The sequence below is a fragment of the Lagenorhynchus albirostris genome, chromosome 7 (assembly GCF_949774975.1).
Source record: "Lagenorhynchus albirostris chromosome 7, mLagAlb1.1, whole genome shotgun sequence".
Classification (NCBI taxonomy): Eukaryota; Metazoa; Chordata; class Mammalia; order Artiodactyla; family Delphinidae; genus Lagenorhynchus; species Lagenorhynchus albirostris.
In genome coordinates this window covers 69530562-69555204 of record NC_083101.1, presented here as the reverse complement: position 1 = coordinate 69555204, position 24643 = coordinate 69530562, and the positions used below count along the sequence as shown (strand labels likewise).

The 24643-nt window shown below is 40.2% G+C and overlaps 1 protein-coding gene and 1 pseudogene across 1 annotated transcript in view; both read left to right on the top strand.

Annotated features, from left to right (window-relative positions):
* Positions 1–24643, top strand: part of HACD4 (3-hydroxyacyl-CoA dehydratase 4) — an 807943-nt gene that overhangs the window by 367112 nt on the left and 416188 nt on the right. The gene's annotated exons all lie outside the window — the stretch shown is intronic.
* LOC132522915 (histone H4-like) lies at positions 16284–16587 on the top strand (annotated as a pseudogene).

Sequence of the window (24643 nt, the reverse complement as noted above, 5' to 3'; positions counted from 1 at the left end):
GCTTCATCTTCTTCTCAATTTTATTTGAAGCCAATCTTCACTATAACAAAACAAATGTTAAATTTTGTATGCTTAGCTCTAGCCTGGATTTGCATTCAATTCACACCCAATACCAATGCTGCTGTCAGCACATGCCCCACTTCCTAAACCCCATAAGGCCTCGGTGGCCTGCTAAACCCTAACTATCCTACGGAGCGGAAAATCTCACGAAGTAAAAAGAGGGAGATATAAAGGAGGGAGGGGAGACAGGCAAATCAGTATGTAGGTGGGTAGATAATCCTTACTTCCCTATTCACTCAGCCTTCATTGTCCATTCCATTTCATAACTCCTTCCAAGCTTTATATGTTCAATACATTCTGAAGGCACTGTGACTGTGAGCAAATTTAGGATTCAGGGAGGGGGGATGGGAAAAATTTGTTGTGAATTGATACTGTAAAGAGAAATGTGAAGAAAATGAAAATATATTCATTTCTTAAAAAAAAAACCTTTAAAAATATGAGGCCACTTTGTTAATATCTAATTGATTTGTGAGTGACTCAATTGTTGCTAAAACAATTAAGTTAAAGGATGATGGGAACTTTATATTAGAGGGCTCTGAATGATACCACCTGAACCCATTGATTCATCTTAGCATCATTAAAAGTGAGAAACCAGACACTGTGTCCTTATGATGTGAAGAAATAAGAAGACATACACAGAACCCTCCAAGAATATTCTTGCCTAAAAAAATTCAAACTGGGGACTTCCCTGGCAGTCCAGTGGTTAAGACTCTGTGCTTCCACTGCAGGGGGCACAGGTGTGATCCCTCGTTGGGGAACTAGATCTCACATGCATGCTGCAACTAAGAGTCCACATCCGCAACTAAGAGCCTCCATGCCACAGCTAAAGATCCCATGTGCTGCAATGAAGATCCCATGTGCTACAATTAAGACCCAGTGCAGCCAAAATAAAAAATTCAATAAATAAATAATTTTTTTAAAAGACCTTGAATAGCCAAAGCAATCTTGAGAAAGAACGGAGCTGGAGGAATCAGGCTCCCTGACTTCAAACTATACTTCAAAGCTACAGTAATCAACACAGTATGGTACTGGCACAAAAACAGAAATATAGAACAATGGTACAGGATAGAAAGCCCAGAGATAAACCAACACACATATGGTCACCTAATTTATGACAAAGGAGGCAAGAACATACAGTGGAGAAAAGACAGCCTCTTCAATAAGTGGTGCCAGAAAACTGGACAGCTACATGTAAAAGGATGAAATTAGAACACTACCTAACACCATACACAAAAATAAACTCCAAATGGATTAAACATATAAATGTAAGACCAGACACTATAAAACTCTTAGAGGAAAACATAGGAAAAACACTCTTTGACATAAACCACAGCAAGATCTTTTTTGATCCACCTCCTAGAGTAATAAAAATAAAATCAAAAATAAACAAATGGGACCTAATTAAAATTAAAGCTTTTGTACATCAAAGGAAACCATAAACAAGACGAAAAGACAACCCTCAGAATGGGAGAAAATATTTGCAAATGAAACAAAGGACAAACGATTCATCTCCAAAATATACACACAGCTCATGGAGCTCAATATCAAAAAAAGAAACAACCCAATTAAAAAATTGGCGGAAGACCTAAATAGACATTTCACCAAAGAAGACATACAGATGGCCAAGAGGCACATGAAAAGATGTTCAACATCACTAATTATTAGAGAAATGCAAATCAAAACTACAATGAGGTATCACCTCACACCGGTCAGAATGGCCATCATCAAAAAATCTACAAACAATAAATGCTGGAAAGGGTGTGGTGAAAAGGGAACCCTCCTGCACTGTTGGTGGGAATGTAAATTGATACAGCCACTATGGAGAACAGTATGGAGGTTCCTTAAAAAACTAAAAACAGAAGTACCATACGACCCAGCAATCCCACTACTGGGCATATATCCTGAGAAAACCATAATTCAAAAGGAGTCATGTACCGCAATGTTTACTGCAGCACTATTTACAATAGCCAGGGGCTTCCCTGGTGGCGCAGTGGTTGAGAGTCCGCCTGCCGATGCAGGGGACACGGGTTCGTGCCCTGGGTCTGGGAAGATCCCACATGCCGTGGAGCGGCTGGGCCCGTGAACCATGGCCGCTGAGCCTGCGCATCCGGAGCCTGTGCTCCGCAATGGGAGAGGCCACAACAGTGAGAGGCCCACGTAACACAAAAAAACAAACAAACAAAAAAACAAAACAAAAAAAATACAATAGCCAGGACATGGAACCAACCTAAATGTCCATCAACAGATGAATGGATGAAGAAGATGTGGCACATATATACAATGGAATATTACTCAGCCATAAAACGAAACGAAATTGAGTTTTTTATAGTGGGGTGGATGGACCTAGAGTCTGTCATACAGAGTGAACTAAGTCAGAAAGAGAAAAACAAATACCGTATGCTAACACATACATATGGAATCTTAAAAAAAAAAAAATGGTACTGATGAACCTAGTGGCGGGACAGGAATAAAGATGCAAACGTAGAGAATGCACCTGAGGACACGTGGTGGGGGGTAGGGGGAAGCTGGGATGAAGTGAGAGAGTGGCATGGACATATACACTACCAAATGTAAAATAGCTAGCTAGTGGGAAGCTGCTGCATAGCACAGGGAGATCAACTCAATGCTTTGTGATGACCTAGGGGGTGGGATAGGGAGGGTGGGAGGGAGATGCAAGAGGGAGGAGATATGGGGATATATGTATACGTATAGCTGATTCACGTTGTTGTGCAACAGAAACTAACACACTATTGTGAAGCAATTATACTCCAATAAAGATCTATTTAAAAAAAAAAAGCCATGGTGAGAGCATGCGTCAGATGTTTGAGGAAGAGCAAAGAGGCTAACTGAGCAGAGTTAGTGAGTGAGTGGAGAGTAGTTGGAAATGAACCTGGAGAAGCAACAAAGGGGTCAGATGGTGGCAAGCCTCACAGGCCACAGTAAAGGCTTTGCTTTTTACTTTGGGTGGCAATGGGAAGCCATCAGAGGGTTTTGGAAGACAGAAGAAATCTTATGTTTTAAAAATAATCACTTTGGCTACTCTGCTGACAATATGGTAGGAGACAGAGAACAGATCAGTTAGGAGACTACGGCAGATTGCAGAAAAATGGCCCCAAATTCTTCCCTGTTCCTGTATGCACATTTCCTTACAAAGTACCTCCGCTGCTCCTCTCATAAGTAGTCTATTTCAACATCCCCTTGGATTTGGGCTGTCTTTGTAACTATGAACAACAGTGGGAGAAGTGAAGTTGTGGGAATTCTTAGTCTACATCTCAAAAGGCCATACAGCTCCCTCTCGTTCTCTTGGCTCTATTACAGTACCGTGTTAAGAAGCATGGGACAGCTTACTGGTCCTGGTGCAGCAGAGATAAGCCATCCCAGCTGAAGCCTCCAAACCCACCATTTGCTACATGAGTGAGCCCACCAGCAAAAGAACTCCCCCCACCCCGACCTCCCCAAGCCTGATCCAAATTGCCAGCCCCAGAACCATAAACTAATAAATGATTGTTGCTTTAAGCCACTAAATTCCGACGGTGAGTGGTAATAGATAACTGATACAGAGGCTGTCACAACATCAAGGACATAGACAATGGAGGCTTAGACTAGAGTGAGAGCAGTGGGTAGTGAGAAGTACTCAGATTCTAGACATATTTTGAAAGGACAGCCAATAGGCTTTCCTAATAGTTTACAGGTGGCTTGTGAGAGATGAGTCAGGGATGACACCCAAGATTTTCACCCAAGTCATGGAAAAGGTCAAGTTTCCATGAACTGAGATGGGAAAGACCACAGATGAAGCAGGTATAGGAAGAAAATCAGGAGCTGAATTTGAGATTTCTATTAGTCATCCAAAAAGAAATGCTGAGTAGGCATCTGGATACACAGAGTCTAGAGTTCAAAGGAAGAGGTCCAGGCAAGTGTATATATATAAATATATATATTTAAAATATATATATATATATATTTGGGGGCTAATAGGGTATTATTAGTATTTAAAGCTAGCATTTAGGACCATGAGGACTGAGCCCAGGAGCTCTTCAATGTTGAGAGGTCAGAGGGATAAGAAAGAACCAGTAAAGGAATTGAAAAGGAGCAGAGGGGTAGGAGGAAAAACTGCTGATAGGAAATGGTAACTATGTGACAGAATACAGGTGGTGGCTCATACTATGGTGGAAATCATTTTGCAACTTCTAAATGTATCAAATCAACATGCTGTACCTTAAACTTACACAAAGTTATGTGTCAATCATATGTCAATAAAGTTGGGAAAATGATCTGTCAAGCAAAAGATGAGGATTAAAAACAGATCTTTGGACTTAGCAAAATGAAAGTCATTAGTGACTTTGAGGAAAGCAATTTTTTTTTAGAGTAGGAAGGGAGAAAGTCTGATGAAAGTGAGTTTAATAACAAATGGGAGGAAGTAATTGGACACATAAGTTTTGCCATAAAGGGAAGTTGTGTGGTGGCATAAGGAGGAAATGGAGTCAAGGAAGAGTAATTATTTTAAGGTAGGAGAAATAACAGCATGTTTAGATACTGAAGGGAATAATCCAGTAATGAGGGAAAATGTGATCTTGCAGGAGAGACACTGGAGCCAAATCCTGGAGTAGGTGAAAGGAATCTTCGTGCATGAGCGAGGAAGAGAGACTTAGAAACACAGAGACTATTCCACAAGAATCTCAGTCCTAAAATAATGGAGAGAAATCAGAGGGAAATCAGGTACACCCACCTCCCACATCCATGGCAACTGTCATCAGTTATCAAAGCATTTTTCACACCTCCGAGACCAGAACCAACCTAAAAATGCTCAACATAACCTTCCAGGCATCCTAATAGATGGGAGTTGTCACATGTGATGAGAAGTACAGCTGACTCTTGAACAATGTAGCACTGAGGGGCACTGACCCTCCCTGGAGTGGAAAACTCACATATGGCTTTACGGTCGGCCCTCCCTACCCACGGTTCCACATGCATGGATCCAACCAACCATGGATCGTGTAGTACTGTAGCACATATTTATTGAAAAAAATCCAAGTATAAGTGGATCCTCTCAGTTCAAACCCAGGTTGTTCAAGGGTCAACTGTATTTGCCAAAATATTTTGGAAGTCCAAAGGTCAAAAAGAGGTGCAAAAAGCAAAAACCCTCTCCTTTCTCGTAACATAAATATTCATTGGAGATATATGTTATTTTTAAATTTGGAACTAGTCCTATACCTGCTATCCTACTACTGAAACTGTAATTATTTGATGGATAAAGTTGATAACGGGAGGCTTCACCAAAACTTGAAATCCAAACTACTATTTTTAACTTCAAAGCCAGCCATGCGCTTCAGAAAAACTGTCACTCTCACACCCAAATCTAACTTTTTTCTAACCTGCCTTCCTTCTCACTAAACACTAAACAGTCCCAACCTTTTGGACTCGGATACCATGGTCAATGAGTTTTGTTATTAGATGCTCAGCCTCTTCATCAGATGCTTCCCCTACCTCTTAGGCCTACAAAAACTAGACTTTTCTTCTTTGCTGGCCACTTCAGTGAAGGCTAATCATCCTTCCAAGCTCCAAGGCTCAGAAGAATATTTCCATACCATCTACCCCACACCTCTGAGGGTGCATATCCAGGTATCTTCATCTCTCATGTATACTGATCACTACCACTGGCAGTCTAAAACCTAAGAAATCATGGTCTATCTCATAGTATCTCTCTCCACCCTGGGTACACAATCATCTGGGGTCAACGTCTAGGTGAGTGATTCATCCAACACACCAGTCTCATTGTTCTTGAACACCTTCATGTAACCTCCATTTCATCCATCTACATCCATGGCCAAACCCTACACTCCATCAGCACTCTAAAAATCTAAAACTCCAATATTCTACTCAGACTACAGAGGACTTCTATCCTATCAGCTATCTCCCTTATGCCTACCTACACGTGTATATTTACTTCATTCTGACTTCTAATGCCTTGAACCAATTATTTTCTCTCAATCTTTCAGCCTGCTCCTGGCCTGGTCATCACCTCTATCCAGTCTAAACCTCACATTCCATCACTTCAACCACCATCTTGTCAAGACCTTGAATTCCCTTGCATTCCTACCATAGGTACATTATAAAATCCAAATACTGGATCATTCCAACTATTCATAATCTCTAGTTCTACTGAATTTTGCTATAGAAAGTCACACAATTATATGAACTAGTGTCACTACAAATGAATGCTCCTTGCCTAACTGGTAAACTTTCCCAAAATCTCTAGTCAGCTCTTTCTTCCATTCCTGATGGTATTTGACAGCTGACCATTCTCACCTTCTCAAATTCTCTCCCTCCTTGTCTTCTAGAGCTCCACTGTCTTTCTCAGTCTTTTTCATTGGATCATCTTCCTTATATGGTGGTGCTTCCCAGAGTTCCTCTTCTGTCTTATTCTTTCTTATTCCACAAACTCCGTCTTAGGTATCACATCCACTCTCAACACTGTTTTCACTACCACTTATATGTCAATAACATTTTAATCTCTACATTACCTAGAATCCCTTTCCTCATCCCCAGACGAATGTGGCCAACTGCCCACTGAATAGCACCAATTGTGTGACCTAAAGGCATGTTCAAGACCAATCTTATTCTCCCATACATGTGATAATCCTCATGTGATTCCTATCTTAGGAAGTCATACACCTAGGAGGCATCCTTGACGCTACCTTCTCCTCATCCCACATATCCAAGTGGGCACCAACTTCACCATCTTAATATACCTTGCATCCATCCTATCCTCGAGCCCCACTGCATAATTTGGACTTCTATCATATCTTGCCTTCACAATTGGGCCTTGCTCCACTACAATTCATTCTGCACATTGCCACATAAAACTGATCTTAACTTTCCTCCACTTAAAATCTCTTCCCCATGGACCACCACAGCCTGAAGGATAATGTTCAAAACCTTTAACATGGTGGGGAAGAGGGCCTTTTATTATTTGGTGTTTGTTTACTTATTAAACCTCATCTCTCTATTCTCTCCTTAACACATTAAAGTCTGTGTTTTGTCTGTAACTTGTTCATTTGGCCTTAGTTCTTTCTTGTGCCTACAATGCCTTATCCACCATCCTCACCAAACAATCACTACTTGCTCTCAAAATTCAGTTCAGATGAAAATGCCTCCAGAAAGCCTCTTCTGAATGTCTTAAAATCTCACACTCACACAGTTTTCCTCTATTCCCCACTATACTCCATGCATACATCTAATTATAATATTTATCTCATTGTATTTTGGCCTTGTCTGTGGCTTCCAAGCAATACTATAAACTCCTGAAGAAAAGTTAGGGACTTGGGACCAGAGCAGATGCTCTGTCTTTACTGAGTGAAAAAATAAATAATGAATACAATATCTTTAACACGTATGAACCTGTAAAAATTCCATTTATTTACATGTTTCAGCAATTCAAAACAACTTTAATAAAAAGTTTCCACCACTCCCTCCATGTTTTGTCCTAACAGCATATGCTAAAACCTGAAGGTCTGATCGCATAAATCAACCAGTTCAATGACTGTTAAACAGAGTAAAATTCAAAGTAAATTCTGAGAGCAGCAAGGCCAAAGAAAAAGGTTGTCAAAAGAGGAGGGAAAGATACACCCTGGCAGCCAGAAAACCTCATAACAAAACTACAGTTCAACATTCACAATTATAACATTTGTTCAACACGCTTATCAGCCAAATGAGCAGTCACTGTATCTGACCAAAAAGAGATTAAAGGATATATTCTAAAACAATGGAAAGAACTGAAATCTTCAGGTTAGAAGCTTGAATGGAATGTGTCATTGGTCCCAAGTGAAATCATGAATCTTTAAATAAATAATAACAAACTTATCTATGCAGTTCGAATTCTCAACTTCCTTGGGCCTAAAGAAATGAACAATGGAAAATTTTACAGTATTTAATGTCATAGTTTTTGAAATGTCTTCAAAATACATAAAACTAAAGTAACTCAGGCTAACTGAATGAAAGCCAAAATAAATTAAAAAAAAATTTAAAAAAAAATTTTTAAATCATAAATGCAATTATATTACTTCCAATGTGGCTTGGAACAGGTTAAAAAATTACGAGGCCAGAAGTACTTGGTGGACCCAATTTATAAAAACAACAATGTTCAATCTATTGTTTGAAAAGAGATGGGATCTTCCACATTGCTTGAAAAATCTGTTTCAAATAATTGAAATGGGAGAAAAATGACAAACATCCCTTGTCCTATTAGCTTAGCAAATTTGTTTCCTATCGTGTGGAAATAGTGCACACAACCTCCAAACAATTTATCACTAATTGTGAATCAAAGATTTATATTATACTTATATAACTATATCATATTGTATTATATATTGCTCATCTCTAGATCTGTAGTACTTTTAAAAAAATATAATACTTATAGATTTCACATCTCCTAAAGAAACATCTATTGCCCACCTGATCAAAGTTTAAATTATCACCCAGGTTTCTTTTTTGAGATAAACTGAGCTCATTGTCATCAATCAAGAAATATTAAGATCAGGTTTTGCTATAGACCCATAAATAACCCTGAAACTACTATTTCCTTACATTTCTTCCAAATATAGTTATAATTTCACTTTTCATTGTGCTTTTCTCCCGAAATTTTAATTTTTTTCCTTCACACAGATATTTTCATATACACCTGAATCCTATGAGTCTCCCCAAATTTTAAACCCGAAGACTCCACTTAGATTTTTGCCCTCAGCTCCAGCATTTCTCCTCATCTTCCCATCTTAATCTGCTCCATTTCTAGAACAAGAAAGATCTAGCAAAAGCAAAATTTTTTAAAGTTCAACTTTCTTAAATTTTCCAAACCCCTAATAGTGATAAAGGGGTTTAATTTAATTCACCTAATGGTTTGTGAACAATAGTCAAAAAGTATCACAAGGCTATGAATATTATGTCTCAGAAAAACTATTCTAGAAATTTAACACCTGCAGGAAGGCTAAACGAATTGCTTAATAAGTACCATCAATCAATCAACAAGTGAAAAACTATTGTTACATCTCTAAGGGCATTTTTATTCTCAAACTAATGATTTATTTACCTTTTGGTTATCAATTCTCAACTGGAGACACCAATCAATTAAAATCCAGTAAATTTTAGGTTGATAAAATAAATGTTAACAAAGACATGATACTGAAAGACATTAGCCAGGTGATGACAACTACCTAATATTAACCAAGTAAGCAAATAACCAAGGCAGAGGTTTTAGTTACCACTAATCTACTAAAGCAAGTAAAAATGCTTCAAAAATTGCATTCTTATCCAATGTTTTTATATCATATCTTTAAATGTAACATTAAAAAGCTCCTGATTATTACATTTCAAAATTTAGATGAGTCATAGTGCTTTGAGTGCAGGAATTGGATGTGAATCAAAATTGTAAACATGCACTTGCTTGCTAGTCAAAACGTCAATATGGACAGATTCAGGAAGAGTAAAACATATTATCTTAAAATATATCCAGGGTTTTTTAAATGGTCACTTCTCAACTGTTAACACAGTTCAGTAAACATGCAATCTGCCCATCCTGTCCTTGAATATCTCAATATTACTAAATATTTCTAACCCCATCACCTCACTTTATGGATAGGTGCCTGAGACCTAGGGTCTTTAGCGATACTTAGCAGGATTATGCCTCAAGGCCATCATGGTCTGAGGCTTAGCAGAGGTGAAAATAAGGAAAACTGAATGAGGTCCCAGAAGAGCTGTAGCTTATGATACAGGATCATAAGCTTCTGTGTCTAAATCTAGAACCTGAAATTGAATCATCAAATCGAGACAATAAAACTGGCAGATAAACTGGAAGAAAAAGACAGGGAATGCCCATTTTAGTTTATGGCATAAGACCTTGACCATGAAGGAACACATCAAAAAAGTGTTGAACAGATGAATGATTGATTGCATGATACTTGATAGCATGATTTCATTGATTTTAGAAGCTCCAAATTCAGAAACTAAACTGAGGGATCAGGATGCCATGGCTGAAATTAAAATTCATGGAGAGTAGGGGCAACACAGCGGCAAGTCTCTGTAAATCTTTGTATAGCTGTTGCAGACATTTCAAAACATACATTCATACACGTATGTGATATAAAGAGAGGGATACAGATATATACTGTTTCTTCAGGGAATTCCTGCAAATGAGTACAGAGCCAGAGAACCAGGAGGGCTGAAAACAGGCCCTGCTCACCCATAAGCCTTTGCATTAAAGTGGACAGGGTCTAAGTGAGTCACTGGAAATCAGGAGGAGACAGTCACCCCAGGACGAGCAGGACAGGGCTGGAATCCCCTGTGCTGCCTTCGAGTAGGGAATCGGTCGGGGGAGAGTGGGACGACTGCAACCTGCTGCAGGAAGGTATGCAAAGATCGCGCCGACCTGTTTCCGAGTCGGGATCCCGCTGAGCCCCACCGTAGGCACCAGAGCCGGCCCCACCCAGGCATCCGAGAGCTCTCTAACGTAGAAGGCCTAGTTCTTCAGGAGTTCAGAACCCAGACAGGACAGGACGAGGACAAACAGCAAGACCTGTCCCCTTCCTGGCCGCCCACACCGCGACGCGGCCCTGCCACCACATGCTCCACTGCCCCATCTCCCATCAGAGCTCCAGGCCCACAGGGCCTCAGCCTCCCTCCCAGCAAGCTGAGTCAGGCCACCGGCGGGTGCGACCCGGCGGCCTCTGTGCTGGAGGCAGCTGCCCGCAGCCTGCCGCCTGCCACCCGCATAGCTTACCTTCTTTCTGCCACAAGCTCAACCCCACGCCGGCTGCCTGACGTGGCCCGCCCCGCCGTCTCGAACGCCTGGGGGCGGGGACTACGGGGAGACAGCCAATGGACTGCAGACGGCAAGGGCCTGCCCCCGCCTCCTCCGACTTCGGCCCGCCCACCCTTGCTCGCGCGCACGCGTGTTCAAGGCCAAGGCCGCGCACTGCGGCTGGAAGGCAGCGTGGGCGGAGAAGCGCAGCTCCGCAGCCGCCTGGGGGCAGGTAGGGCGGCGCGTGCAAGTGCTGGCTGTGGGGCTGCGCCGCAGTGGGGAGTTGGCCCAAGGGAAGGCAGTTTAAAGGAACCCGCCTGGAGATGCCACTGCAGCGTGTCCGGATGGTCCTGTTGGCAGCCTGCCCCTATGCAGCTTTTGGCGGTGCAAAGCAGCTTCTTGGTATTTGGAGATTTTGTTTCCCGGGAAAAAAGTAATACCGATAACATTAGGATTCAGAAATTTTAATACAGACGGCAGACTTGCGGTTTCGTTCTTCTCCTTGTAGCTGCTGCTTGGTATCTTTACTTCAGTTGGCCAGCACAGAACATTGCAGTTCTTGATGCTACAGTGACATTATCCACCTGTTGGGTAGTCCTGCAGGTCGTCCTGGCCCAGGCATTTCTGTTGATTTAATCTGGGGAGAACTGGCGCCCATAATCGTTACTTTTATTGTTGTTATTATTTTTGTCTAATACTTATTGAGTGTCCACCCATGCATGAACACTCATTTTCATAAGAAGGCTCTAAGACACGTGGCACCATGGAACAGAAGCTAAAAGAGGCAGCAGGAAAAAAAGATGAGGTTATGACAAAATGGAATTCTGATTGTGGATGGCAAAAGTGAAAATTATATACAAGATGAAACAGTTAAGACAAGTTGCTCTAGAGAACCTGACTTACCAGCAGTTTCTAAACCCTAGTGCACCTTTACAAGCATTTGAGGAGGTTTTTTTAAAATACCAGTAGCTGAGCCCCATTTCTAGAGATTCTGTTTTAATAGCTCTGCTGTGGGGCCTTGGCATTTGTCTTTTTCTAAGTTTCCAAAGTGTTTTTAATGTGCTGACAAGTTCTACTTCTCATATGTAAGAAAGATTTGGTTTCCTATACTCCACTTCAGAAAAGTAATAATATACCACAGACCATCTTCAGTTCTCTCAATAATCTATTATGCATTTATTATGTAAGAATTTATCTAAATTAATTTTGAACCTACTTATATATTCAATCTGTTACCCTTTGAGAGAAAGGAGTGTTATAAGGTTTATAATTGCCTTCTTGATTTTATGGACTTTGATGATATTCCCCTTCAGTCTTTTTTTTTTTGGCTGCATCAGGTCTTGGCTGCACATGGACTGTCTCTAGTTGCAGCGAGCGGGGGCTACTCTTCATTGCAGTGCGTGGGCTTCTCATTGCAGTGGCTTCTCTTGTTGCGGAGCACGGGCTCTAGGCGTGTGGGTGTCAGTACTTGCAGCACGTGGGCTCATTAGTTGCGACATGCAGCCCCTAGAGCGCGGGCTTTAGTAGTTGTGGCTCGTGGGCTCTAGAGTGCAGGCTCCGTAGTTGTGGTGCACGGGCTTAGTTGCTCCGCGGCATGTGGGATCTTCCCAGACCAGGGATAGAAACCGTGTCCCCTGCATTGGCAGGCAGATTCTTAACCACTTCACCATCAGAGAAGTCCCCCCTGTTCAGCCTTAATAATTCCAAATACAACAGCACTTCTTTTAGGACTATTTTAATTCTTTTTAAAAATTCTTTTTCTTTTAAGAAGATGTTGGGGGTAGGAGTTTATTAATTTATTTTATTTATTTTTGCTGTGTTGGGTCTTCGTTTCTGTGCGAGGGCTTTCTCTAGTTGTGGCAAGCGGGGGCCACTCTTCATCGCGGTGCGCTGGCCTCTCACTATCGTGGCCTCTCTTGTTGCGGAGCACAGGCTCCAGACGTGCAGGCTCAGTAGTTGTGGCTCACGGGCCCAGTTGCTCCGTGGCATGTGGGATCCTCCCAGACCAGGGCTCGAACCCGTGTCCCCTGCATTAGCAGGCAGATTCTCAACCACTGCGCCACCAGGGAAGCCCCTAAAAATTCTTTTTCTATTTCCTTATTTTTTGAGATACATTAGTCAAAGCTACAAATGAACATTTAACTATGTGAACAGCACCTTTCAATGTATGTCAACTCATTTAATCCAACTTTATGAAGCAGGCACAGTTATTACACACATTTTATAAATAATGAAAATTAGGCACAAGGAGTAAAGCATCTTGATCAAGAGGCACTCTGGCTCTCAATAAATAAATGTACTGCATCTGTTATAGAAAGTCTGGTTTTAGGAGTGTTTGGGGAAACGCCCATTTAAAGAAAGATGGTGAGTCTGTGATTTTTCACTTTTGACACTTCCCCTAGATTCTGATTTTGGGCAGGATTGAGGGATTTAGGCTGTTAAACCAACAACCTAAAACTGACAACAACTTGCTGCAGATCTTGGGCTAGGCTGGAAGCACAAGGGCTCACTCTCTTCTGGGATATACTCACCCTACTTCTGGGATATACTCCTTCCATACATGACTGTAGTTCAGCAAGGATTTTTCTACCTTTTAATTTATTTAATCTATTGCTATACCTGGCACTGTGCTAGATATGAGAGATAGCAAGATGAAACACACAATCCAGAGCCTCAAGGAGCCAGCTCATCCTGGAGATTTATTTGTACAAGACTAGAGGTATAGACTTTTAGAACCAGAAAGGATGTCAGAAGCTGCCAGTCTATGACAAAGTTTTAACTAAGTGCTGAACTAAAGACAATGTATTAAGTTTTCATAAAAATAAATTTATTCAGTGTAAAGGACTGTTCTTTGTGAGGTTATGCTTTGATTTTTTCTGTTAAAAATGTTCTCTCTTTGGGAATATACTGTATAGCACAGGGAACTCTACCTAATGCACTGTGGTGACCTAAATGGAAGGGAAGTCCAAAAGGGAGGGGATATCTGTATGTGTATGGCTGATTGATTCATTTTGTTGTGCAGTGGAGGCTAACACAACATTGTAAAGCAACCATACTCCAATAAAAATTAATTTAAAAAAAAGAAAAAGTAAATAAAAAGAGAGCTAAATGCTAAAAAAAATTTTAAATGTAAAAAAAAAATGTTCTCTCCTAATAATTAGTAGGTTAAGTTGTTGGGAGTTTTGTTTACTTTAACGATCTTAAAGTCCTGTGTTGATTCTCAAAATTTTTTATGTTTTTCTGATTTAGTTTAACTGTCCATTGCTGGCGAGGGAAATTAAGATTGCAGAGGGACAAAGTCCAGTTCTCTTTCTACTGCATACCCATTGGAACAGCCCATTTCATGAGCAGGGCTAGAAATGTTTGAAAATAATAATAACAAATTTAAAAAGAAATCAGGGTCAAGGTTAGACAACAAAGATTAGAACTGGTTCTGATAGGCCAGCTGTGTTGTTAGCCAGGAAGAGAAGTCTCCTGCCTGCTTAATTAATCAGATTAGCTAAGTAGCTTGGTTTCCTTCTGAGCTGAAAGCAAAGAATGGGGCCTGAGGGAATATAGCTACTGTATGGACTGACATTTTGTTGTTGTTGTTGTTGTTGGTACGCGGGCCTTTCACTGTTGTGGCATCTCCCGTTGCGGAGCACAGGCTCCGGACGCGCAGGCTCAGCGGTCATGGCTCACGGGCCCAGCCGCTCCGCGGCATGTGGGATCCTCTTGGACCGGGGCACGAACCCGTGTCCCCTGCATCAGCAGGCAGACTCTCAACCACTGCGCCACCAGGGAAGCCCTGGAGTGACATTTTGATTGGGGTAAGACTAGGAAAAATCAGCTGGACTGAGTAAGGCACACCCATATCTGATATAGATATGTGGAGTCTATATTCCCTGAGAGTCAGCCTGGGGAGAATTTTTGAGAAACAGCAGGGAGAGACTGGACCCGGATGGGGGCCATGGAAGAAGAATCAACTTCATTCATGTAACCTGCAGAGGGTGGTCTAGACCTAATACCAGAAGCCCCAGCTCAGATGGAAATTTCAATTGAAGGATCAAAACAGACTTCAAATCTGTATATTATTTTCTGGATAGGCTTAGATCCTACATGCAATACATGCAAATGAACTCTTTGCCTTTTAAATATTCAGGACAAACCACCTTCTTGCAGAGATAAGCAAGCAGACAGCATTTCTCTGTTAAACTCCTTGTATTATTACCCCTGAAGTTGTTAAGCAGTTAGTTCTCTATTGTACCAGACCCTTTAGATAAGTACACTTTTTGAAGTCAGTAGAGAAGGGCCTATTGACTTTAACAACAACAAAAAAAGAAAGAGAGTAAGAAAAATGTGTCCACTCCCAAATCATTAACTGAACTGAAAAGAATATGCTAACAAAAAAAGACACTGTAGTGTGAATCCTGTACTGTAAGAGAAGGTCATGTCCCCCACAGCATCAGGAGAGGCACAAAGCCTTGAACTCAGGCCCAAGCATGCTGGGCTAGCTCAACACGCACACACATTCATCAGCAGGAACGAAACTGGGAGGAGAAATTCAGAACTGAGTCACAGGGCTCCACTGTCGACACATAACAGAAAGTAGTCTTATTAGACTTAATTAGATGTGAGTAGATGGCTCCAATGGCTCCCCATTTCTTTTAGAGGAGAAGCCAAAGCCCTTACAAAGGTCAACAAACTATACATGATCAGTCTCCCTGTACCATGCACCTCCATCCCCAACACACACACACACTGCCTGTTAATCTTTGACCTTGCCTTCTACACTCACCCCAGCCAACTCCACTCCAATAACCCTGCCTACTCTCTGCTGCAGGATCTTGGCACTTCCCCCCACATATTCTCATGACTCATTCCATTGAATCATTCAAGCCTTTGCTGAGATATTACCTCCTGGATAAGGCCTACTCTCTCAGTCAGGGTCCCAGCAGGAAACAGATGGCACAATTGAATTAGGAAAATGGAGAAGCATTTAATAAGGGACTATAAACAAAGGTGTGGGCATGGAATAAAGAGATCACAAGGGAAACTCAGGAACATTGAGGCCCCCAAAATCACCTCTGAGCCTAAAGGGGCAAGAATAAGGAGTAGTTACCAAACATGGAGAAGGCTGTGTACATAGGGGCTACCTGACAGGAATTGGGAGCTTTGGTCAAGAAACACAGCCAGTCCACAGTGACCCAACAGGGAGAGGAGAGCCCAGGAGTTAATACTTTGACCTCCCTCATTCTCCTCTCTCTTTCTGATCTTCTGACACAAGGGAACCAATGATGCTGTTCATATAGGTCCATCTCCTGGGGTACAGTGAAGGGGCAAAAAGAAGATATCTCTCAATCAATCTTACCTTGATTACCTACAACAGTTAGCTTTTGCTGTGTAACAAACTTAGAGGCTTAAAATCACAAATGTTTATATTGCAAAAGCAACCATGTCTAGTCATGGTAAGGGTGGAAAAGGCCCAGGGAAGGGAGGGGCCAAGCACCATGGAAAAATGCTGTGTAAAAACCTGGGGATCAGGAAGCCTGCCATCCAGTGTCTGGCCCAGCATGGAGGCATTAAGCCCATCTCTAGCCTCTTCCAAGGGGAGACCGGCAGGGTGCTTCAAGTCTTTCTGATGAACATGATCCAGGATACAGTCACCTACACAGAGTACGCCAAGCCCAAAGCAGTCACAGCCATGGTAGTCTACAAGCTCAAACCCCAGGGATGTACTCTAGGGCTTTGGTGGCTGAGAGTACAGGATCTGCCATACCTCAACATTGAAAAAAAGAGCCCTTTTCAGGGCATCCCATGAAGTCACATGAAGGGTTGTTGTGCATTGCAGAATTGTTAAATCTGAGTAGGTAAAATTAAATAGCGGTTTGCATAAGGCTGCTGAAAGGTAGATGCATTATTATTTTGCAATGCAATTACATAACTTAATCCTGGAACATTTTGTCACACTAAGGTGTTGAGAAATCGGGGTTTGTTTTTTTTAACAAAGCAAAAGAAATAGGTCTTCTAAAAAGGGGTACAATAGATGAGCACAAGCAAATGGTGCTGATAAAAAGACTGGCTACCTAAAAAAACAAACAAACAAAAAAAGAAACATTTATTCATTTTCAGGATCCTATGGGTTGCTTAGGCAATTCTTCTGATATAGGCTGGCTTTTGCTGGTTCCTCCTGAGTCTACTTATGTGTCTGCAGTCAGCTGGCAGCTTGGCTGTTCTAGAATAGCCTCAGCCACCTCATATGTGGTGGCTTGCTCAGTGTCAGCTGGAACAATAGGGATGATGTAGCCATGTATCCATATTAACTGTAACCAATCACTTTTCTTACTCATATGACACCATCAGATCCTTGCTAATATCAAGATACATTATTTTGATGGAATTCCCATGTTAAAACAATACCGATTTTTATTTGACCCAGCAGTGTTTCCAGCCCCAGGGGATAGAACAGGATTGATCAAAACCAGAGGTCAGCAAATTTTTTCTGTAATGAGCCAGAAAGTAAATATTTTAGGTTTGTGAACCAAGAGGCAAAATTGAGGATATTATATAGAAACTTAAATAAAAAGAGAGAAAACAAATTTCCACAAAACTTTTATTGATGAAATCCAAAGTGTAATGATAATTGAGCACAATCATTTGTAATTCAGGTCTACTAATGAGAAGAATGGAATTCTTTGTTGGAAGATAATAGTTCATTTAATTGGGATTCAAAGTTTGAATTCCCTGTCATCAAAATCAGTTCCACATATTCATCTGTTAATGCTGATCTGTAATGTGATTTTATGCATTTCATCTTTGAAAACACCTTTTACACAGATAGATATGGCCAAATACTGATATCAATCTATGAGAGTATGATTTTAATTGAGCATATTTATCACTTGGAAGTAATTTACAGAATTCTATTAGGTTCTTCTCTTGATATTTGCCAATTACCATGTCATTATATTGCAGATTAATCACTTCCAATTGAAGGTTAGGTGGAAGATACTCAGCTGCAAAGTTACATGGATTTTGAAATATGGAAATTTCCTTTCCACATGCATTAAGATCCAAAAATGCTTTTGGAACTGTAGTTTGAGCATAGAGAATATATCTCCTGCAAATTTTTGTGGGAATGAAGATCTTGCTTCTTTTTAAAACTTTGACAGCACAGGAAGTATATTAAACAGCTTGACATTACTTGTGATTCAAGCAGCATCAGTTGTTCTTAAAATGACTTTCCCACAGCATTACATTTGCATATGGGCACTGTCTGCCTTGTAATTTTATATTGAGAAATTGACCAAGTCTGCAGCAAAAGCGAATTTTCAAAACCAGTCAATGTTCAATAAAAGTGATCGAGGGAAGTTCTCATTTCAAAAAAATTCAGTCTCAGGCCTGAGTTCAAAAATTGCGTTAAAACTACCACTGCTAAGCCATCAAACTGCTGTATAGCAGGGCAAGGCAAAATATTCAGCTTCTATTTTTGACAAAAGTTCAGAGAACTGATGATTGTTAAGTCCACCAGAGTAAATGAAGTTTAACATGGAGGCTACTGGTTCAAAAGCACAAGAAATTGAAAAACTTTCTGCAAATGACCCACTGATGAATAACAAGATTAACCACAGGCTTTAAATACCTATCATTTCACAAGCCTTATAAATTTGTTCAGGTAAGCCTTCTCTGCTCCACACATATTTATCACCATCAGTTGGAACTCATCTTAGCAGATTCCACTTCAGATTGTACTGAATTAAAGCTTTCTCAGCTTCTTTGAAAATATTCTCATCTATAGTTGTTCCATGCTGACAGTTTATAGAGGCTAATTCTTCAGTCAAACTCAGCATTGACTCCTTGAATAAACAATGTACTGAACGGTATTAGTAACATCTGTCAACTCATCAAGAGACAAGGAAAACCTGTGGAAATCGTTTAATACTTTGTTTTTTAATTAACTATTGATGTTGCTCCCAGTGTCCCCAACTCTTCAAGGAACTGTTCTCAGTGAAAGGCTACTGGTCTTAAACAAGTTTATTTTCTCCAGAAATATGTCTTTAGCTGCTGCAATCAAACATGACTTAATTAACTCACCATCAGTAAACGGCTTTCCTTGCTCGACTAACATGAGTCACTCAGAAATTTACTATGGTTGCAATTTTTTCATTTTTATTTTTGTGGAGAAATTCTGCTGTGATATGTTGCATTTTAAATATGCATATTTTTCTGATCATTGATTTCCTGTGAGTTGGGAACATTGTGATGAATCTGGGAATGTCAATATATAATGTAATCTTTTCACACAGGTATAGTGACTGTACAATAAACACATACTTTGTCAACTATTTTGAAAGCAAAATAATCCATATCCATTGTGCCTTTAAAAGCATGACATAAAAGGTGAGTGATGTCAAAAAAATGGTGCGATAGGAGACCTCAGCGTCCCTTCTCCCACAAAGATCAACAGTTAGACAGTTATCCACAAACAAAAACAGTTCTGGGAGAGCTCTGGGGTCCACTTAAGAAACTTCAGCAACAGGGAACTCCCTGGCGGTCCAGTGGTTAGGACTCTGTGCTTTCATTGCTGAGGGCCTCGGTTCAATCCCTCGTGGGGGAACTAAGATCCCACAAGCTGCACAGCACGACCAAAAAAGAAAAAAAAAAAAAAAAAACAACTTCAGCAACACAGTGGAACAAAAACCTGAAAACAACTGCAAGAAAAGAGGGAAGACAGCTTAACTCTGCCTGCTTCACCCCATCCCCCAAGCCAGCATGGCTCAATGCCAAGGGGAAACTTCCCAACTAGAAAGAGTTTCCTTCAGCAGGAAAGGAAGAGTAAGGTGAGTAACTAGCTTCCCCAGCCTTTTGGGACACTGCACAAACATCCCACTTTAGATTCACCCAACCCAGACCTGAAAAGATGAGCCATATAGAGATGGCTAGAAACAAGGAAGAAAAGCAAGGGCTACCAGTAGCAGCCATACAGCTAGAGCAATTACAGTTCAAAGTGACCAGCTTTGCAGATAAACCTGACAGATTTGGCCACAGAAGAAACCAATGGCCCAAACAGCCACTGAGGAGCCCTGAAGATGTCATCAGCTTTCACCCCACAGATACTCATCTTCACTGACAACAGCCGCCTGAGTCCCTCCCTGCTCGCTTCCCCACCTCTCACCCTACCAGAGCCGGGGGATTGCACTAACTCAGCCCAGGCCTCTGCAGCTCTGTGAATGCAGTCTAGACCTCTGAGTTGAACCCACCACTGTACATACATCCAGGGTTAGCCCTTCCAGCTGTGCACTTGCATGCCACTGGCCTGATGCCTGTCACTGGGCTCCACTGCAATACATATACCCAGGAGGAGACTGTGCAGCCACAGGAGAGCACATCAATGACCAGAGCCCATGCAGGTGCTTGTGGGACCAGATTAGACCCTGTCTTCTGTCACTGGCCTGTACTACTGCTCTCACCTGCAGCTAAGCCCCTCCAGCTAGGCATCTGCATGCCCCTGGCCCAGCCCCCATCACTGGCCTTCACTGCCATGCACCCATGGCAAGACCCCGCAGCCATGGTAGTACACAACAACAGCTGGCGTCCCACAGCTGTCAGTGAGTCCATAGTTGGCCCCAGCCCTTGCTGCCTGCCCTGGCCCCCATCACTACATATGTATCTGCAACTGGTCCTTACCACTACATAGATACCTGCAGCTGGCCCTCTGTAATCAGCACTGACTCTGGTCACCACCACTGCCTGCCCTGATCCCTATAAATAAACATACTAAAACTAACGGGATGTTACAAAAGCATTTCTAAGGGGGCTGTTTATAGCAATAAATGTCTACGTTAAGAGAAAAGAAAGATATCAAAGAACCTAACTTTACACTTTTAAGGAACTAGAAAAAGAAGAACAAACTAAACCCAATGTTAGCAGAAGGAAAGAAATGAGACCAGAAAAACAATAGAAAAAGTTAATAAAACGAAGAACTGTTTTTTTAAAGATAAACAAAATTGAAAAACCTTTAGCTAGACAAAGAAAAATTAAGAAAAGAATTAAATAAAATCAGAAATGAAAGAGAATATATTGCAACTGATACCACAGAAATACAAAAGATCATAAGAGACTGCTATGAACAATTATACACCAACAAACTGGAAAAATTCCTAGAAACCCACTACCTACCAAGACTGAATCATGAAGAAATAGAAAATCTGAATAGACCAAAGAGTAAGGAGATTGAATCAGTAATCAAAAAACTCGCAAGAAACAAAAAAGCCCAGGACCAGGTGGTTTTACTAGTAAATTCTCCCAAACGTTTAAAGAAAAATTAATGACAATTTTTCTCAAACTCTTCCCAAAAATTTAAAAAGAGGGAACACTAAAAAAATAAAATAAAAGGAGGGAACACTAATAAACACATTTTATGAGGCCAACATTACCCTGATACCAAAACCAGATAAGTAAGGACACTACAAGAAAACTACAGACCAATATCCATAATGAATATAGATACAAAAATTCTCAACAAAATGTTAGCAAACCAAATTCAACAGCACATAAAAAGATTTTATACCATGATCAATCAGGATTTATCCTTGAGATGCAAGGATAGTTCAATATATATAAATCAATAAATGTGATACACCACATTAATAGAATGAAAGATAAAAATCATATGATCCTCTCAATAGATGCAGAAAAAAGTGACAAAATACAACAACATTTCATGATAAAAAATGCTCAACAAATCGGGTATACAAGAAACATACCTCAACATAATAAAGGCCATGTATGGGAAACCCACAGCTAACATTACACTCAATGGCAAAAAATTAAAAGCTTTTCCTCTATAATCAGGAACAAGCCAGGGATTCTCACTCTCACTCTTATTCAACATAGTACTGGAAGTCCTAGCCAGAGCAATCAGGCAAGAAAAAGAAATAAAAGGCATTCAACTCCAAAAAGAAGCAGCAAAATTATCTTTTTCTGCAGATGATATGATCTGATATGTAGAAAATCCTAATGACACCACCAAAAAAATTGTTAGAACTGATCAATGAATTCAGTAAAGTTGCACAATACAAAATCAACATACAGAATCAGTTGGGCATCTATACACTAACAACAAAACATTCAAAAAAGAAATAAAGAAAATAATCCCATTCACAATAATATCAAAAACAATAAAGTATTTAGGAATAAATTTAACCAAAAAGGTGAAAGATCTGTACTGAAAACTACAAAACTCTGATGAAAGAATATGAAAAAGACACGAATGGAAAATTATGCCATGCTCGTGGATTAGAAGAATTAATATTGTTAAAATGTCCATACTGCCCAAAGTCATCTTTATTCAATGAAATCCCTATCAAAATTTCAACTGCATTTTCACAGAAATAAAAAAAATCCTAATATTTATATGAAACCACAAAAGATCCCAAATAGCCAAAGCAATCCTGAGAAAGAAGAACAAAGCTAGAGGCATCAGTTTCTGATTTCAAACTACATGGCAAAGCTATAGTAATCAAAAGAGTATGGTACTGGCAGAAAAAAAAGGACACATAGACGAATGCAACAAAATCAAGTGCCTAGAAATAAACCCTTGAATATATGGTCAACTGATATTTGACAAGGGAACCAAGAAAACTTAATGGGTAAAGATATTCTCTTCAATAAATGAAGCGGGGGAACCTGGGTAACTACATGCATGAGAATAAAATTGGACCCCTATCTTATACCACTTAAAAGAATAACTCAAAATGGATTAAAGATTTAAACATAAGAACAGAAACTGTAAAACTCCAAGAAGAAAATGGGAAAATCTCTTCAACAGTGGTCTTGGCAATGATTTTTTGGATATGACACCAGAAACACAGCAACAAAAGCAAAAATTAACAAGTGGGATTACATCAAACTGAAAAGCTTCTGCAGAGCAAAAGAAACACTCAACAAAATGAAAAGGCAACCTATGGAATGGGAGAATGTATTTGCAAATCACGTATCTGATAAGGGGTTAATATTCAAACTATGTAAAGAACTCATATAACTTAACAGCAAAACAAATGGCTATTATCAAAAAGACAAGAGATAACAAGTGTTGGTGAGGATGTGGAAAAAAGGGGAACATTTGTGCACTGTTGGTGGGAATGCAAATTAGTACAGCCACTATGGAAAATAGTACGGATGTTGCTCAAAAAATTAAAAATAGAACTACCACATGATCCCGCAATCCCACTTCTGGGTATATATACACAGGAAATGAAAACAGGATCTTGAAGAGTTATCTGCATTCCCAAGTTCATTGAAGCATTATTTACCATAGCCAAGATATGGAAACAACATAAGTTTCTGTCAAAGGATGAATGGATAAAGAAGTTGTGGTATATGTAAACACAATGGAATATTATTTAGCCATGAGAAAGAAGGAAATTCTGAGAACATGGATGAATCTTGAGGGAATTATGCTAAGTGAAAGAAATCAGACAGAGAAAGACAAATACTGTATGATCTCACTTACATGTGGAATCTAAAAGAGCCAAACTCATAGAAGCAGAGAGTAAAATGGTGGTTATCAGGGACTGCGAGTGTGGGGGAAATGGGAGATATTGGTCACAGGGTACAAATTTCCAGTTATAAGATGAATTAGTTCTAGGGATCTAAAATACAGCATGGTAATTATAGTTAATAATATTATATAATTGGAAGTTGCTAAGACAGTAGATCTTAAATAGTCTCACTACAAAAAAGAAATAGTAATTATTTAATGTGATAGAGGTATTAGCTATCTGTGGTGTAATCATTTTGCAATATAAAAATGTATCAAATAAATGTATTGCAAACCTTAAACTTACACAATTATATCTCAATATATTTGAGATATATTTGTGTATGTATTATGTGTCAATGTATTTGTGTCAATATATCTCAGTAAAGCTAGGAAAAAAAGCATGACATATAAAGCTTACTTTTCTTATTTTGACATGATGGATCTGTACTTTTTTTTTAAAAACACATTGTAGAGTAGTACTTTCTTTTTTTTTATTTTATTTATTTTATTTATTTATTTTGGGCTGTGTTGGGTCTTCGTTGCTGTGCTCAGACTTTCTCTAGTTGCGACGAGCAGGGTCTACTCTTCGTTGTGGTGCACATGCTTCTCATTGTGGTGGCTTCTCTTGTTGTGGAGCACAGGCTCTAGGTGCACAGGCTTCAGTAGTTGTGGAACGTGGGCTCAGTAGTTGTGGCGCACAGACTTACTCCGCAGCATGTGGGTTCTTCCTGGACCAAGACTCGAACCCATGTCCCCTGCATTGGCAGGTGGATTCTTAACCACTGCACCACCAGGGAAGTCCCTGTACTGATATTTTTAATGTAAAAATTATTCTTAGCTTGCAGGCTCTACAAAAACAGGTGAAGGTCTAGACTTGACCCACACACTGTATTTTACTTACCCTAACCCAAGCCCATTATGGCTATTTGTTCCCCTTTGCCAGATACTTTCCCAGACTCCATTATAGCAAGGTGTGGCCACGTGATTCAGTTCTGCCTATGAGACTTACAGAACTATAAGATTTCTAAAGAATTTTCTTTAACCAGAAAAAGAGGGCATTACAAGGAAGAAGTCATTCGCCCTTGCTCCTGGCTTTTGTATTTGTGGAGAATGTATGCAAAAGTAGCAATTGGTTGGGAGACTGGGATTGACATATATACACTAGTATGTATAAAATGGATAACTAATAAAAACCTGCTGTATAAAAAAAGTAGCAATTGGTTCTGTTGCTGCTTCCTTAGCTATGGTCCTGTCCCCATCCCACCTCACCC